We start from the raw sequence: 18,859 nt of genomic DNA, 5'->3' as shown, positions 1-18,859 counted from the left end.
AGCCCACTCGGCCACCATACTGGCAAATTGGAAGATGAGAAAATAGTGGAGGCATGCCAGGTCTTCCAGATGTAGGTGGGAAGGGAATGGACAAGGGGAGTTGAAGTATGAGGAGGCAGATTCTGTGGAGAAAGATCAGGCAGAAAGAATCGGTCTATCAGGACAGCCCCATCTGATCATCCTGGTAAAAAATAGAAGCACCAAGTGCCAGTTTGGTGCGTTATCAGGTTAGAGGCTTTGGAGGGAAGGAGGCAGTGTCATGGTCCAGTCCGAACTCCGCGTTCCAGTTCACATTCCGGCCCGCGGACTCTGGACTCCGGGTCCTCTGACTGTCCCTTGTTTCAGTTGGGCTCAAGCATTTGCACCTGATGCTCATCTTGTTGGCTGGGAATATAAGTGGCTCTGGGATTGAGTGTAGTTTGGGGTTGGGGTTGTTGTTGGCCTGGCCCTGTCAGTCTCCACTGGGAGTAACCCACTGGTGGAAGGCTAGTACATTCAGTGAGTTATGGATTTGGCTGTTCTGTAGCCCGCTGAGGTTTACTGGTCGCCTCGAGTCTTGGAGCCACTCCAGACCGAGCCCCCTTCCTGTCCCTCGCCTCTGTCGGGTAAGCCAGGCCAGTTGCCGTTACCCTGTGGTTGGTTCTGTCCCTTCCTGTTTCCTCGCCTCCGTCGGGTTGTGTCCCGCGTCCTGCCCAGGAGTCCTGTGGCCCACCCTGGAGGCGAGCTCCATGAACCCAAGCCTCCAAGAACTGCAAGCCCCAAGCCTTAAGCCTCGAGCTACCCCAGACTCTAGCCTCGAGCTCCCAGAACCGCGGACTCCCGAGCCTTGAGCTCCCAGAACCGTGGACTCTCGAGCTACCCAAGAACTCCAGGTCTCCAACTCCTAGAACCCAGGCCAATTTCACATCTTCGCCTGGTTTGGGGGTCCGTGCCCGAGTCAAGGCCCAGGCTCTGGGTCTGTGTCCAGTTTCGAGCTCGGAGTCCACCCCAGGCTCCTCGTTCCCAGTCTCTCGTCCCGTTCCTGTTTCCCCAGCCCTGTCTGTGACCTGTCCCATCCTTTAGTTTTGTCCCATCCTGTTCCTAGTACTTCAGTGCCTGCGACCTGCATTTGAGTCCAGTCTCAACGCCCCCCCCCTTATGACAGGCAGAGGTTTCAGAGGAACTTGAAGGCAACTTTTCTTTTTAACAGAGAGCGCATTATCAATGTGGAATGAGCTGCCGAGGAAGTGGTTGAGGCAGGTACAATAACTTCTAAAGACAGTTGGACAGGTACATAGATTGGAAAGGTTTAGATTAAGGGCAAGTTCAAGTTCTGCTTATTGTCATACTGCCAAAGGAACAAACGTTTCTCGGGACCAAGATGCACAACACAGTACATATAACGCACGCACATAACACATAAAGTAATATTACCACAAATAATACTTGTCGGTCAGAGTTGACCGTGGATGTTGCGTCCTAGCTGTCTAGATACTGCAAGCCTGGGTAGTACGATACGGAGAACAAGCTGTTGCCCATGTAGCAAGCTCCACCTCTCCACGCATCTGATGAACCCAAAGGAACCGATACAGTTTAGCGTCACAGGAGTTGCCAGTCAGCATTGAACTCCAGAAGCCTTTCCCATATGTGTGTATAGCAGCAAGGCAGCGGAGGTTTGAGATCAGAGTTTTCGAGTCAGAAAGTAAACAGTATAACACTACTGGTTTTTCATACGTCACGAGTAGTGGCAGAGTTCAGAACTCTTATGACCTGGGAGATAAAGTCCTTGTCCCAATGCTAGATTCCTCCTGCCTGACGGAAACAGTCAAGGAGATTGCTGGTTCTTGGTCCTCCAAGATATTCCGCATGGAATTTCAACTGTTGGTCAGATGGGAGGGATTATTGACAATGCTAAGGGCTAACACGTAGTGTTCGTGATGGAGGCAAAGCAGAAATGGAACAGCATAGAGCAGTCGGGCCGAATGGTGTGCGGGGCTGCACATGTCAAAGGAACTGCACCTGCGTGGATTTGGGTCGATACGTGAAGAAGGGGAGGGGGGGGGGGGGGTATGCGGGAATGACGTTTTCCTCACGTGACGCGGGAGGATTCCCTCACGTGACTTGGGAGGATTCCCTCCCGTTTACGTCGGGCGGTTGGGAATTGCGTGCCCACGTCGCGGGCGACGCACGGGCGCTCGCCACCCCGATACCGATCTTCTCGACGCCATATTGCGAGCCGCCGGGGGAGGAGAAGGAACCGGGACCGGGATTCGAGGGCGAATCTCCGGGTGGAGCCAGTAAGGCAGACAGCGAGCGACGGCTTGACGAAGTCAATGGTGAGTTTACGAGCGAGAGGGCCGTATGTGACTCAAGTGTTTGAGGTGTCGGGAAGTTGGCGGCGGCGGCGGCTCCGGTACAGGGAGTTTCACCGTTTGTGTGGTGAAGGGAATGGCCGGGGCGGGATCGTTAACGTTGGAACTCGTGTCGCTTCTGGTTCGATTGAACGAATAACAACAGCGCGTCTGGAGCTGGGCGGTCCCGGACCTTCCCCACACCATCCCCGGTCTCTTCCACTCCTTCCGACTGTTACTGCTCCCGCTGTCCTGGTTCATTAACTCACTCGTGTCCCCGACACTGCCCACCCCTCTCCTGTCACTGTACCCATGTCCCCGGGCACTGCCCACCCCTCTCCTGTCACTGTACCCATGTCCCCGACACTGCCCACCCCTCTCCTGTCACTGTACCCATGTCCCCGACACTGCCCACCCCTCTCCTGTCACTGTACCCATGTCCCCGACACTGCCCACCCCTCTCCTGTCACTGTACCCATGTCCCCGGGCACTGCCCACCCCTCTCCTGTCACTGTACCCATGTCCCCGACACTGCCCACCCCTCTCCTGTCACTGTACCCATGTCCCCGACACTGCCCACCCCTCTCCTGTCACTGTACCCATGTCCCCGACACTGCCCACCCCTCTCCTGTCACTGTACCCATGTCCCCGACACTGCCCACCCCTCTCCTGTCACTGTACCCATGTCCCCGACACTGCCCACCCCTCTCCTGTCACTGTACCCATGTCCCCGACACTGCCCACCCCTCTCCTGTCACTGTACCCGTGTCCCCGGGCACTGCCCACCCCTCTCCTGTCACTGTACCCGTGTCCCCGACACTGCCCATCCCTCTCCTGTCACTGTACCCGTGTCCCCGACACTGCCCACCCCTCTCCTGTCACTGTACCCATGTCCCCGACACTGCCCACCCCTCTCCTGTCACTGTACCCGTGTCCCCGGGCACTGCCCACCCCTCTCCTGTCACTGTACCCGTGTCTCCGGGCACTGCCCACCCCTCTCCTGTCACTGTACCCGTGTCCCCGGGCACTGCCCACCCCTCTCCTGTCACTGTACCCGTGTCCCTGGTTACTGCCCACCCCTCTCCTATCACTGTACTAATGGTTTTCACATTGGAATTTTACAATATAGCCAGAAGGTGGTAATTACAAGTCTTGAGCATAAACTTTTTCTCTCGTGACTGAAGTTTCACCACGATGTCTGTACGCCACTCCTAAGTTTTAATATTTTAGGTCTGGTTGAGTGAACTTGAACTTCACTTTATTTCTGGGTGTGTGCTTTCTCACCAGACTGGTATTGTGAGCTGCAGTTCGTTATACAGGTTGTCGTACACTGGAATTGTTTGTATTTAGTGCTTGTATCTAATATTGTCAAATCAGCTGACACTTCTATCAGGCAAACAGTTGAAATAAAATTTACAAAGACATATTTCACTTAGACAAGGTACGTTATTGTGGCAGCACTCCTTCCTCTGAATCAGCTGTTGCATGAGGGTTTTGAATCTGATTTCTGGGTATCACAAACAAATTGAGGAGCGATTCAGAATATAGGGGCAGATTCAGGCTATTCAGCCATGATTCATGACTGACTTGTTACCCCTCTCAACCCCATTTTTCTGCTGTCTCTCTGTGACTTTTGATGTCTTGACTAGCTATGAGCCTATCAACCTCTGCTTTAGATATACTCCGTGATCTGGCTTCCACTGCTGCCCGTGGCAATGAATTCCACATTTGTATCACATTTATGCAAAGGTGATGTTAGGAATTTGAGACTTTTGAACAGTCAGTTGAAATGGAACCTTTGTATCATGACAGGTATAATCTGCCCTTAGAATTGTTGATGATCCTCCCATCTGTCCCACAATCTCTTTGATCCCCGACCGTCAGCCAGGAAGTACGTAGCATTAGGATGGGAAACAGCTTCTTCCCCCACGCTGTGAGACTTCTGAACTCCCTGCTACCACCCAGGTCTCATCACATGTACAGCGTTATACTGTTTATTTGATTTTTAATTTGATCGTAAATGCATCCTATGCTAGATATCAATCTTATGCAGTATATTTTATGTATTTATTTGTGGCAATATAACTTTGTATGTGAGTTATATGTACTCTTGTGCACTCTAGTCCAGACTAACGTTTCATTTGGTGGTATACACGTGTACAGTTGTATGACAAAAAACTTGAACTTGAAAGTTAGTTATAGTTTGAATATTGGACATGTTTAAGTATTTTGATTATCACTTCCTATTCAAATGCCTGTGGTTTGTTTATGATTGCTCTGATGATACAACTATAAGACATAGGAGCAGAATTACGCCATTCTGCCCATTAAATCCACTCCTCCATTTCGTCTTGGCTGATCCCGGATCCCATTCTGCCCCATTCACCTGCCCTCTCACCATATCCCTTGATGCCCCAACCAGTCAGGAATCTATCAACTTCCACTTTGAATATACCCACGGACTTGGCCTCAACCACAGTCTGTGGCAGATTCACCACTCTTTGACTAAAAAAATTCTTCCTTCCTTCTATTCTAAAAGGTCACTCCTCAATTAGAGGTTGTGCCCTGTAGTTCTGGATACCACCACCAGAGGAAACATCCTCTCCACATCCGTCTTATCTATTTCTTTCAATAGATGGGGTCAGTTGTGCTGTGAGGATTACATTCCTTGACTTCTCTAGTGCCTTTAACACCATCCAGCCCAAGATCTTAAAGCACAAACTAACGGAGATGGGAGTAGACTCTCACATGGTGGATTGGATAGTGGACTACTTGACAGATAGACCTCAGTATGTGCGGTTGGGAGACTGTAGGTCTGACAGTGGTCAGCAGCACAGGAGCGCCACAGGGAACCATACTCTCTCCGGTCCTGTTCACCCTGTACACATCTGACTTCCAATATAACTCGGAGTCCTGCCATGTGCAGAAGTTCGCTGATGACACGGCCATAGTGGGGTGTGTCAGGAATGGACAGGAGGAGGAGTATAGGAAACTGATACAGGACTTTGTGATATGGTGCAACTCAAACTACCTGCGTCTCAATGTCACCAAGACCAAGGAGATGGTGGTGGACTTTAGGAGATCTAGGCCTCATATGGAGCCAGTGATCATTAATGGAGAATGTGTGGAGCAGGTTAAGACCTACAAGTATCTGGGAGTACAGTTGGACGAGAAGCTAGACTGGACTGCCAACACAGATGCCTTGTGCAGGAAGGCACAGAGTCGACTGTACTTCCTTAGAAGGTTGGCGTCATTCAATGTCTGCAGTGAGATGCTGATGATGTTCTATAGGTCAGTTGTTGAGAGCGCCCTCTTCTTTGTGGTGGCGTGTTGGGGAGGAAGCATTAAGAAGAAGGACGCCTCACGTCTTAATAAGCTGATAAGGAAGGCGGGCTCTGTCGTGGGCAAAGTACTGGAGAGTTTATCATCGGTAGCTGAGCGAAGGGCGCTGAGTAGGCTACGGTCAATTATGGAAAACCCTGAACATCCTCTACATAGCACCATCCAGAGACAGAGAAGCAGTTTCAGCGACAGGTTACTGTCGATGCAATGCTCCTCAGACAGGATGAAGAGGTCTATACTCCCCAATGCCATTAGGCTTTACAATTCAACTGCCAGGACTTAAGAACTTTTTTTTAAAGCTATTATTAATGCTTTTTGAGTTAGTGATTTAGATGCATATCATATTATTACTGAGTTAAGTATTGTATGTAATGAGTTTTTGCTACAACAAGTGTATGGGACATTGGAAAAAATGTTGAATTTCCCCATGGGGATGAATAAAGTATCTATCTATCTATCTATCTATCTATTCAGTAGATTTCAATGAAATTCCCTGCATTCTTCTAAATTCCAGTGAGTACAGGCCCAAAGTTGCCAAACGCTCCTCGTATGTTAAACCCTGTAAGTGCTTTATTTTTGGTTATTTCTTATTCAGACTCATTTATTGATGAGGACACTAATAATTTTATTTTAAAACTGTATTACAAAACCATTTCATCTGAACTGCGTTGGAATTAAGCTCTTTTTAAAAATAGGAACATGTTATTTAACCTACTAGCTGTTCCACCGTTCTGTAGGATCACAACTGATCTTCCTGAACAGAAATCCGTTCATCTCAGTTTTGAATTACAGTACGGTAGCTTAGGGGTTAGCACGACATTATTACAGCTTGGGGTGTTGGAGTTCAGTGCCAGTGCTGACTGTCAGGTGTTTACATGTTCTCCCTGTGAACTGAATGCTCTGTTTTCCTTCCTCATTCCAAAGACCTACAGTTGGTAGGTTATTGGTCATTGTAAATTGTCCCATGATTAGGCTAGGCAGTGTGGCTCCCTGCTGTATCTCTAAATAGATTATAAATGATGGTGTTTCCACAGCCCTTCCTCTACTCCTTGTACAGTCATTCTGCTCTAACTTCATTGTAGTGGGCTACATTTAAATAACCATGAGTCAGATTACTGCATAGAGCTCAGTAACATGTTGTCATCATAACCATTTCCCCAATGTCAGCAAAACAAGAGAGCTTCTCATTGACTTCAGAAAGGCAGCAGTGCACATTCTCCTGTCTATATCAGTGGGGTTAAGAGCTTCAAGTTCTTTGGTGTGAAAATCATCAATAGCCTGTCCTGGTCCAACCATGGCCAAGAAAGCTAACCAACACCTCTACTTTGACAGGAGGCTAGAGGAAATTGGTATGTCCCTGTCAATTCTTTATCAGTGCACCATAGAAAACATTCAGTCCGGATGCATCACAAGCAAGAGAAAATCTGCATGTGCTGAAAATCCAAGCAACGCACAATGCTGGAGGAACCCAGCAGTCCAGGCAGCACCTATGGGGGAGAAAAGTACAGTCGACGTTTCGGGCAGAGACCCTCCATCAGGACTAGTGAAAAAAAGACTCCTGACTGCTCATCTTCTTTTTCTCCAGTCCTGATGAAGGGTCTCGGCTTGAAATGTCGACTGTTTACTTTTTTCCATAGATGCTGTTTGATATGGCAGTTACTCTGTGACAGCACAAAACTGCAGAGTTGTGGACACGACTCAGTACATCAGAGAAACCAGTTTCCCCTCCATGGTTCTCACTGACTTAGTAAAGCACCCAGCATAATCAAAGATCCCACCCACACTGGGCATTCTCTCTTTGCCCCTCTTCCATCAGGCAGAAAATGCTGAAGCCTCAAAGCTTCTACCCAGCTGTTGTAATGTTAATCGTTAAAGGTTGAAAATGTTTGTTTTTCATCCCTTGCAGATTTATTTCAGTGTCACAGGGCAATCATTGGGGAAAAGTATAATTAAGATTTTTATTAACTGAGTGGTGAACACCTTGCCAGGGTGATGGTAGAGGCAGGTACATTAGAGGCACATGGATGATAGAGAAACGGGGGTTATGTAGGAGGGAAGGATTAGATTGATCTTTGAGTAGGTTGTAAGGTTGCCAAGAAATTGCTTCTATCAGGCAACCAGATTTAACGTTTGGAGGTACTGCAAGTACCAAATGAGTTCTGGAGTGGGACCTTAAATTAGCAATTTAAAACAAAAATTGCAATCTTGTGTGGTTTCCATCTCAAGTTTGGGTATTTTCCCTGAGTGCTTTGGTTTCCCCTCACTTTCTGGTTGCTGGATGGCTGGACAGCTACTGTGAATTACCCCTGAGGTATGTGGGTGGCAGAGAATGTGGTGTCTAGAGGGTTGGGTGTGCTGTGTCTAGGGGAAGGATTTGATGGTAATATGATAGAGGTGAACATAGAACGCTAATGCACAGTTCAGACCCTTCGGCTCACTATGTGCCGTCTCTTAAATGTATCTGCCTCTACCACCACCCCTGGCAGGGCGTCCAACACACCCACCATCTCTTATCTCTGATATCACTCTTCTCCTCTTTCCCCCCCCCCCCCCCCCCATCAAATTTCCTTGCAATTTTCATTTTCCCCTCAGGAGGAGGAAGTCTCTGGCTGTCCACTCTATCTGTGCCTTGTATCATTGGATTAGCATGTACATCTCTATCAAGTCACCTCTCATGCTCCTTCGTCCCAAAGATTAAAGCCCTAGCTCGCTCAACCTGTCCTCTCTGAGATATGATCTCTAATCCAAGCAGTATCCTGTAAATCTTCTTTGCACCTTCTCTAAAGTTTCAACATCCTTCCTGTCATGAGGCGACCAGAGCTGAATGTAATATCCCAACTGTGGTCTGTCCAGGGTTTTACAGAGCTGAACATTACCTCATTGTTTACAGAGTTGAATAGAATTGATAGGAGTGCTCTGATAGTTGGGATAATCTAGATGCCAAATGGCTCCTTATTTCATAAGAAAATGGGAAATGCTTTAAACTTAGTAATGTAATCAAAGGTAAAGTTTACTGCTGAATTTAAAGTGAAAAGGTCTGCAAGAGAAGAAAAACAGTCTTTGTAGTAAATATTGCACTTTATCTGTGGAATAAGGTGGTTCTTTGTACTTTGGGAATGCACATCATATTGTATCTTGGAAGAGAAATCTGTTTGAAGACTATCTGTGTTCTGTTTGAAATTATTTCAAGGTTATCTGTCCTTAGAATTTTGAGGAGGTAGTACACGAGCTTGAAGACACACTCAATGTTTCATAAACAGTTTCTTCCCCTCCGCCATCAGATTTCTGAAAGGACAATAAATCCATTAACACTATCACTTTTTTTTTCACTACTTACTGAATTTAATTTTTAATATTTCTTTTTGCGGTTTATATTTTTAAATTTTTTATGTGTCACAATGTACTGCTGCTGCAAGACAACAAATTTCACCACATACACCAGTAATTACTGATTCTGAAGTCAAAACAATATGATAACAAAAGCCAAAAAGAGGGCAAATAATAGAGCAAAAAATAGTGGAGTGGAAGATTAGGAAGCTTTTAAAAACCAACAGAAGACAACTAAAAAAAATCATTAAGAAGGTAAAGATGGAATATGAGAGTAAGCTAGCCAATAATATTAAAGAAGATACTAAAAGTTTCTTCAGATACATAAAGTGTAAAAGAGAGGTGAGATTGGATATCGAACTGCTAAAAAACTATGCTGGAGGGGTAGTAATGGGGGACAACAAAGTGGTGGACAAACTGAGTAATATTGTGCATCAGTCTTCACTGTGGAAGATACTAGCAGTTTTGTGGAAGTTCCAGGTGTCAGGGATTGTGAATTTACCATTACTGAAGAGAAAATTCTTGGGAAACTGAAAGGTAGATAAGTCACCTGGGCCAGATGGTTCCAGAAGTCTAGAAAATTGTAAATGTCACTCCACTCTTCAAGAAGGGAGAAAGGCAGAAGAAAGGAAACTATAGGCCAATTAGTCTGACCTCAGTGGTTGGGAAGATGTTGGAGTTGATTATTAAGGATGAGGTCTTGGGGTACTTATGTTAAAATAGGCCATAGCCAGCGTGGTTTCTTCAAGGGAAAATCTTGACTGACAAATCTGTTGGAACTCTTTGAAGAATTAACAAGCAGGATAGACAAAGGAGAATCAGTTGATGTTGCGTACTTGAATTTTCAGAAGGCCTTTGACAAGGGGCCATCCATTAGGTTGCTTAACTAGCTATGAACCCATGATATTACAGGAAAGATCCTAACATGGATAAACAGTGGCTGATTGGCAGGAGGCTAATAGTGGGAATAAAGGGAGCCTTTTCTGGCTGCTTGTCAGTGATTAGTGGTGTTCCACTGGGGTCTCTGCTGGGACTGATTCCTTTTACATTGCGTGTCAGTGATTTGGATGATGGAATTGATGGCTTTGCAAAGTTTGCAGATGATATGAAGATGGGAGGAGGTGCAGTTAGTTTTGAGGAAGGAGAGAGGCTACAGAAGGACTTAGAAGAATGGGCAAAGAAAGGGCAGATGGAATACAGTGCTGAAAAATGTATGGTCATGCACTTTGGTAGAAGAAATGAAAGGGTTGACTATTTTCTAAATGGAGATAAAATACACAAAACGGAAATGCAGAGGCACTTGGGAGTCCTTGTGCAGGATTCCCTGAAGGTTCAGTAAACACAAAGTGCACTGCAGATGTTGTGGTCAAATCAAGATGTACAAAAAGGCTGGATGAACTCAGCAGGTCGGGCAGCATCCGTTGAAAGGAGCAGTCAACGTTTCGGGCCGAGACCCTTCGTCAGGACTAAAGAAGGAGGGGGCAGGGGCCCTATAAAGAAGGTGGGGGGAGGGTGGAAACCAATCAGAGGAAAGATCAAGGGGTGGGGGAGGGGATAGGCAGGAGAGGTGAAGAAGGAATCTAAGGGGAAAGCACTATGGGTAGTAGAAGAAGGCAGAATCATGAGAGGTGATAGGCAGCTGGAAGAGGAGACAGAGTGAAGGTGGGATGGGGGAAGGGAGAGGGAGGGAATTACAGGAAGTTGGAGAATTCGATGTTCATACCAAGGGGCTGGAGACTACCCAGACGGTAGATGAGATGTTGTTCCTTCAACCAAAGTTTTGCCTCATCATGGTAGTAGAGGAGGCCATGTATAGACATATCTGAATGGGAATGTGAAGGAGAGTTGAAGTGAGTGGCAACCGGGAGATCCTGTCTGTTGTGGCGGATGGAGCGTAGGTGCTCGATGAAGCGGTCCCCCAATCTGCGTCGGGTCTCGCCAATGTAGAGGAGGCCACTCCAGGAGCACCGGATGCAATAGATTCCCTGAAGGTTAATTTGCAGGTTGAGTCTGTGGTGAGGAAGGCAAATGTAATGTCACATTCATTTCAAGAGTACCAGAATATAAAAGCAAGGATGTAAGTTGAAACTTCATAAAGCACTAGTGAGGTCTCACTTGGAGTATTGTGAGCAGTTTTGGGTCCCTTATCTTAGAAGGGATGTGTTGATACTGGAGAGAGTTCAAAGGAGGTTCACAAAAATGATTTCAGGATTGAATAGCTTGCCTTATGAAGAGTGTTTAGAAATATAGAAAACCTACAGCACAATACAGGCCCTTCGGCTCACAATGCTGTGTCGAACATGTACTTTAGAAATTACCTCGGGTTACCCATAACCTTTTTCTAAGCTCCATGTACCTATCCAGGAGTCTTTTAAAAGACCCTATCATATCAGCCTCCACCACTGCCACCGGCAGCCCATTCCACGTACACACCACTCTCTGTGTAAACAAAAAACACACAAAAAACTTACCCCTAACATCTCCTCTGTACCTACATCCTAGTACCTTAAAACTGTGCCCTCACGTGATAGCCATTTCAGCCCTGGGGAAAAGCCTCTGACTATCCACACGATCATTGCCTCTCATCATGTTTGATGGCTGTGGGCCTGTATTCACTGGGATTCAGAAGAATGAGGAGTGACCTCATTGAAACCTATCAAATGGTGAAAGAGTGGGTGTGGAGAGGATTCTTGCTCTGGTAGGGAAGTCTAAGACCTGAGGGCTCAGCCTCAGGATAGAGAGACGTCCTTTTGAAATGGAGGAGCGATGAGAAGGAATTTCTTTAGCTAGAGAGTGGTGAGTCTGTGGAGTTCTTTGCCACATGCAGCTGTCGGGAAGTGTATGGTCCTGCACTTTGGTAGAAGAGGCCAAGTCTTAATGTATATTGAGGCAGGTGTTGATAGATTCTTGACTGGTCAGGGCATGAAGGGATACGGGGAGAAGGCAGGAGATTGGGGTTGAAAGGAAAATTGGATCAGCCATGATAAAATGGTGGAGCAGACTCAATGGGCCAAATGGCATAATTCTGTCCCTATATCTTATGGATATATTCTCATGTTGAAGGAAGCTGGTCATGCAGTGAAAAGTAAAGATTAGACTCTATCCTAATAATGAGTATAGTTTAATGCATTCAGTGGGGGCTTTTTGTTGGAAAAGCATGGGGCGTGTAGGTCTAACAAGGAAATCTTGTGATGCTGTTGTCTGTAATTCTGGAATTTTCAGACAAGAGAAATAGTTCAAGAGTTCTCACCTATCTAGCATTGTTTCCAAAGGACCTCCCATCATCTGAACTCTAAAGACTGATGTTACTGATAACTTAACAATTTAAGTGCTCATCAGAAGCTGAAAGATTAGTTTTATTTATGTATGGTGAAATGTGTTTGTGTCAGATTAAATCCCTGAGGATTGTGCTGGGAGGCAGCCCACAAGTGCCGCTGTGTTTCCAATGCCAACATAGCTTGCCCACAACATTGCTAACCTGAACTGTATGTCTTTGGGAAGTGGGTGGAAACCAGAGCACCTGGAGAAGATACACATGGTCACAGAGAAGAATATACAAATTTCTTACAGATGGCAACAGGAATTGAACTTTTATCAGTGATTATGCTGAACGCTACTGTGCCACTTGACCTTTCTGAGCAGCTCCAGTTAATAACCACTTATGAAACAATGTTTTGTCATGTGATTTGTAGAAGCGCTTTTTGGAAAGCATTTTGGCGCAATTTGATGTCTATCCAAATACAGGGCAAGACTTGTATGCAATAAGCAATATTAGTCAAGAGAACATTTTTATTTAACTGACTGTTAAGTAGAATCATTGAAAGATGCAGCTGGCGACAGGCCATTTGGACAATCAAATCCATGCTGCACCCATTTATAGTACTATAGTAGCAAAAATGGGTGGTGGGATGGAGATATGCCTCTACCAAAAGAGGTGTAAGGTATTCTTTCCCTCCACTAGCCTGCTGGTCACCCTTGGGAAGGTGTAGCAATGCAAATGATGGTAGATTTAAATAAGCAAAGATTGAGCAGATTGGTTTCAGTTTCAATGGATAGAAACATTTTGTAGCTAAATATTTCAGCAGAGTCTTTTAAATTGTAATGTAATTTGTAAAGGCTGTAATCTCGGGATTACTGCCTGTGTCATGTGACAGTGAGTATAGGAACAGAGTGAGGTGGAGGTTAAATGCATGGCTGAGGGATTGGAGCAAGGGGCAGGGATTCAGATTTCTGGATCATTGGGACCTCTTTTGGGGCAGGTGTGACCTGTACGAAAAGGATGGGTTGCACTTGAATCTGATGGGGACCAATATCCTGGTGGGGATGTATGCTAAGACTATTGGGGAAAGTTTAAACTAGAATCACTGGGGAGTGGGAACTGAACTGAAGAGATGGAGGAAGAAGTGGTTGGCTCATAGATAGAAAAAGCTTGGAGACAAGTGCGAAGGGAGGTTAGGCAGGTGATAGAAAAGGGACGCGCTCAGACTGATGGTTTGAGATGTGTCTATTTTCATGCATGAAGCATCATGAACAAAGTGGATGAGGTTAGAGCGTGGATCAGTACTTGGAGATATGATGTTGTGGCCATTACAGAGACTTGGATGGCTCAGGGGCAGGAATGGTTACTTCGAGTGCCAGGCTTTGGATGTTTCAAAAAGGACAGGGAGGGAGGCAGAAGAGGTGGGGTGTGGCACTGTTGATCAGAGATAGTGTCATGAAAAGGAGGAAGTCGTGGAGGGATTGTCTGTGGTGTCTCTGGGGGTGGAAATTAGGAACAAGAAGGGATCAATAAAATCTACTGGGTGTTTTTTTTTTAGACTACCCAATAGTAAAAGGGACATCGAGGAGCAGATCGGGAGACAGATTCTGGAAAGGAGTAATAATAACAGGGTGGTTGTGGTGGGAGATATTAATTTCCAGAATATCAATTGGCATCTCCCTAGAGCGAGGGGTTTAGATGGGGTGGAGTTTGTTAGGTGTGTTCAGGAAGGTTTCTTGACACAATATGTAGATAAGCCTACAGGAGGAGAGGCTGTACTTGATCTGGTATTGGGAAATTAACCTGGTCAGTTGACAGATCTCTCAGTGAGAGAGCATTTTGAAGATAGTGAGCACATTTCCATCTCACTTACCATAGCATTGGAGTGGGATAGGAACAGACAAGTTAGGAAAGTGCTTAATTGGAGTAAGGGGAAGTAGGATGCTATCAGGCAGGAACTTGGAAGCATAAATTGGGAACAGATGTTCTCAGGGAAATGTACGGAGGAACTGTGGCAAATATTCAGAGGATATTTGCGTGGAGTTCTGCATAGATACGTTCCAATAAGACGGAAAGGATGGTAGGGTACAGGAACCTTGGTATGCAAAGGCTGTTGTAACTCTAGTGAAGAAGAAAAGAAAAGCTTACGAAAGGTTAAAAAAACTAAGTAATGATAGAGATCTAGAAGAATATAAGGCTAGCAGGAAGGAGCTTAAGAATGAAAATAGGAGAGCCAGAAGGGGCCATGAGAAGGTCTTGGCAAACAGGATTAAGGAAAACCCCAAGGCATTCTACAAGTATGTGAAAAGCAAGAGGATAAGATGTGAGAGAACAGGACCAATCAAGTGTGACAGTGGAAAAGTGTGTGTGGAACTGGAGGAGATAGCAGAAGTACTTTGCTTCAGTATTCACTACGGAAAAGGATCTTGGTGATTGTAGGGATGACTTGCAGCGGGCTGAAAAGCTTGAGCATGAAGATATTAAGAAAGAGGATGTGCTGGAGCTTTTGGAAAGCATCAAGTTGGATAAGTCACCGGGACCGGATGAGATGTACCCCAGGCTACTGTGGGAGGCGAGGGAGGAGATTGCTGAGCCTCAGGCAATGATCTTTGCTTCATCAACGGGGACGGGAAAGTTTCCAGAGGATTGGAGGGTTGTGGATGTTTTTCCCTTATTCAAGAAAGGGAGTAGATATAGCCCAGGAAATTATAGACCATTAAGTTTTATTTCAGTAGTTGGTAAGTTGATGGACAAGATCCTGAGAGGCAGGATTTATGAACATTTGGAGAGGCATAATATGATTAGGAATAGTCAGCATGGCTTTGTCAAAGGCAGGTTGTGCCTTACGAGCCTGATTGAATTTTTTGAGGATGTGACTAAACACATTGATGAAGGTAGAGCTTTAGATGTAGTGTATATGGATTTCAGCAAGGCATTTGATAAGGTACCCCATGCAATGCTTATTGAGAAAGTAAGGAGGCATGGGATCCAAGGGGACATTGCTTTGTAGATCCAGAACTGGCTTGCCCACAGAAGGCAAAGAGTGGTTGTAGATGGGTCATATTCTGCTTGGAGATCAGTCACTAGTGGTGTGCCTCAGGGATCTGTTCTGGGACCCTTACTCTTTGTGGTTTTTATAAATGATCTGGATGAGGAAGTGGAGGGATGGGTTAGGAAATTTGCTGATGACACAAAGGTTGGGGGTATTGTGGATAGTGCGGAGGTCTGTCAGTGGTTACAGCGTGACATTGATAGGATGAAAAACTGGGTTAAGAAGTGGCAGATGGAATTCAACCCTGATAAGTGGTTCATTTTGGTAGGTCAAATATGATGGCAGAATATAGTGTTAATGGTTAGCAGTGTGGAGAATCAGGGATCTTGGGGTCTGAGTCCATAGGATACTCAAAGCTGCTGCGCAGGTTGACTTTGTGGTTAAGAAGGCATAATGGTGTCCTCATCAATTATGGGATTGCACTTAGGAGATGAGAGGTAATGTTGCAGCTATATAGGACCCTGGTCAGACCCCACTTGGCGTACTGTGCTCAATTCTGGTTGCCTCACTACAAGAAGCATGTGGAAGCCATAGAAAGGATGCAGAGGAGGTTTACAAGTATGTTGCCTTGATTGGGGAGCATGCCTTATGAGAATAGGTTGAGTGAACGTGGTCTTTTCTCCTTGCAGCGACGAAGGATGAGAGGTGTATAAGATGATGAGAGGTGTGGATTGTGTGGATAGTCAGAGGCTTTTCCCAGGGCTGAAATGGCTAGCACAAGAGGACATAGTTTTAAGGTGCTTGGAAGTAGGTATGGAGGAGATGTCAGGGGTAAGTTTTTCACACAGAATGGTGAGTGTGTGGAATGGGCTGCCAGTGACAGTGGTGGAGGCGGATACAATAGGTTTTTTAAGAGACTCCTGGATAGGTATATGGAGCTTAGAAAAATAGAGGGCTATGGGTAACCCTAGGTCATTTCTAAGGTAAGAACATGTTCGGCACAGCTTTGTGGGCCAAAGGGCCTGTATTGTGCTGTAGGTTTTCTGTGTTTCTATGTAATATGAAGCAAATAATGGTAACTATAGAGAGGAAAAATTCCTAATTGTTCGATTACTCTGGTTAGTTTTTGATGAAACATTCCTATTTTTGCTATTGTCCATGGTAAGAACCGTGATGCACATGTGCTTTTCAAACTGCAATTTGATAGTGTTGTGTTTTGCTGAAACAGTTCAGTTATAGATTGCCAAGGTGAACCTCCTAGTATAATTAGTTCATAGGTAACAAACATAAGCTTGTATTCGGACGTCACTGAATCAAGTATAACAATGTTTGAAAAGCTCAAACTTTTGGTGATCAGTTGACACAATTAAGTCTGGCATTATACAGGGTGGTAGGAAAAGAGGGACAGATTTTGTATGGAAATGTTACAGTAATTTGATCAATGCAGTGGAGCATGATCGGATGAAAGTTTCAGTATATTTCAATAGGTACATTTAATGTCAGAGAAATTTAGACAATATCCTGACATTCTTTTTCTTTGCAGACATCCACGAAAACAGGAGTACCCCACAGAATGAATGACAGTTAAATGTTAGAACCCCAAAGCCCCCCTAGCTCCCCTCTCCCACGCACAATCAGCAGCAAGGCAATGTCTCCCCCACCCATCCCCACCAGCAAAAAAACATCAGCACCCTCCATCGAGCACTCAAGTGTGCAGCAAAGTATCAATAAAGACACAGACTTACATTACCCCACAAACTACTTGTTCACCTGGCTCTCTCTCTCCCTAATAAGGGAAAAAGAGGTGTCCTTGTTTCACAGCGAGAGGAGAGATGTGACAAATAACTCGCTGATTTATGACATTAAAAATCTGTTGCTTCGTTTTTTCCGAGCTCTGTGCCTAGAGAGTGGGCACCAAAAAGGCGCAGCTCTCTGGGCACACATCCCACAGCAGCTAACCTGTTCTGTGTTCTCCCACAATGCTTCAGTCAGGGGCACCGGTCCAGAATCGGCACGTCCCCAGAGCCGTGAAATCCCAGAACCCTGAAGGCACAGGTCACATCCTTGGGATACCAAATAGCGGCTGGTCGCGAGGCCCTGAGAGCAGGTCCCATTCCCAGGAGGGGAGAGTTAGATTGATCTTGGAGTACGTTAAAAGGACAGCACAACATTATGGGCTGAAGGACCTGTACTGTGCTGTAATGTTCTATATTCTAATTTCTACTTTATGTAGAACTTGTATATAGCACAGAGATTCCTTAAGGTTGTCTTAATTGGGGATAAGCTTTCACTACCTTTTAAATGCTCCTGATGCTCTCAAATAACCTCTGACAACCAAGTCCATCTCCTGGCCTTTACATGTGGCATAGCGTCTAAGCCTGGTAGAACTGTTTCTACTGACGGGAGAAGGGGCAAAGGTGGGCTACTAATGCCCTAAAACCAGTCACTTCTGGCAGGTGTTCCTCGTCATCTGTGGTTGGCAGCTCATCTAGGAGAAGGAAAACTCTGATCTCAAATCTCCATTGCCTTGTGGCTGTACCCTCTCATGGGAAGGGTTCAGGAGTAAACCCTGAGGAAAAATCCCTAGCTGGAGTACCTTAGGCAGCCCTCCATTGAGTTCAGTGCTGACTGGCAACTCCTGCGACACCGCTGGTGCTAAACTGTATTGGTCTCTCTGCTGTTCTGCTGCATGGGCAGCAGCTTGCTCTCCATATTATACTGACCTGGCTTGCGTATCATGTAGACAGCTGGAACACAATGTCCATGGTAGATCCTGACCACCGGAGCCCTCATGTAGTACAGCTTAGTGCAAGTTATGAAACAAATTCCTGTGTCATTTCTCTAGTGGGTATGAGATCAAAAATTTCACCACAGAAAGACTTAGCTCATGGTGATGGTGCCAGGTTTTAATTATCTGATTCTCATTTCCTGTTGTCATTCTCAGAGAGACATTGAGAATTTAGCCTTGCAAAGAACTAGTACATGTAATTAACCTAAGGTTGTTGGGACTTAGGTGTTATGGGTGTGAAGTTATCTGATGGAAAGAAAGCAATGGTACTTCAAGGACCTTTGCACAGTTAGGAAGTGGGTGGTGTAAGCTACTATGCTGGGTGACCCAAGGTTCCTTTGCGATTACAGTTATCTCTGAGCCAGATAATCAGATTTAGAACCAACAACAAAAATACTTAGTTGACTGGAGAAACAGTCATTTAAAGCATTTTTATAATTTAGGATGTTCTAGCAAGGGTAATTGTGAGGAGCTTTAACGGAGAGATTGAGAAGGCAAGCCATGTGAGGAGTGATAGTGTGGAGGGAGAATATAAGAGAGTTGGTAGCTATTAAACTGATCCTAATAACTGACTGCTTGATCCTGGTCCTTTCCCTTTCTCTCATTTCCCTGAAAGAGTATCAAGTCAGGGAACTGCTGAAGATTTGGACTTTTGTGTAGGAATTCCATGGAAGCCTACATACTGTGTACAAAACCAATGCAGCAGCAACAGGGATAAAATGGACAGGTAATGTAATAACAGAGATTTAATTGATAATTTGCTTGAGGGGCATTTTTTGGAAGAGTGATCATAATGTTATCAGGATTAGAAATGATTTTAG

General features: G+C 45.4%; 1 protein-coding gene across 1 annotated transcript in view; it reads left to right on the top strand.

Annotated features, from left to right (window-relative positions):
- The first annotated feature begins 2,121 nt into the window (after positions 1–2,121).
- The window catches only part of plekhf2 (pleckstrin homology domain containing, family F (with FYVE domain) member 2), a 57,879-nt gene continuing 41,141 nt past the window's right edge, over positions 2,122–18,859 (top strand). Inside the window, exon 1 of the mRNA XM_073073014.1 lies at positions 2,122–2,315. The gene's annotated coding sequence lies outside the window, so the exon portion shown is untranslated. The remainder of the gene's footprint in view (positions 2,316–18,859) is intronic.

Source organism: Hemitrygon akajei, chromosome 1, assembly GCF_048418815.1.
Source record: "Hemitrygon akajei chromosome 1, sHemAka1.3, whole genome shotgun sequence".
Lineage (NCBI taxonomy): Eukaryota > Metazoa > Chordata > Chondrichthyes > Myliobatiformes > Dasyatidae > Hemitrygon > Hemitrygon akajei.
This window is presented reverse-complemented; position numbering and strand designations above follow the sequence as displayed.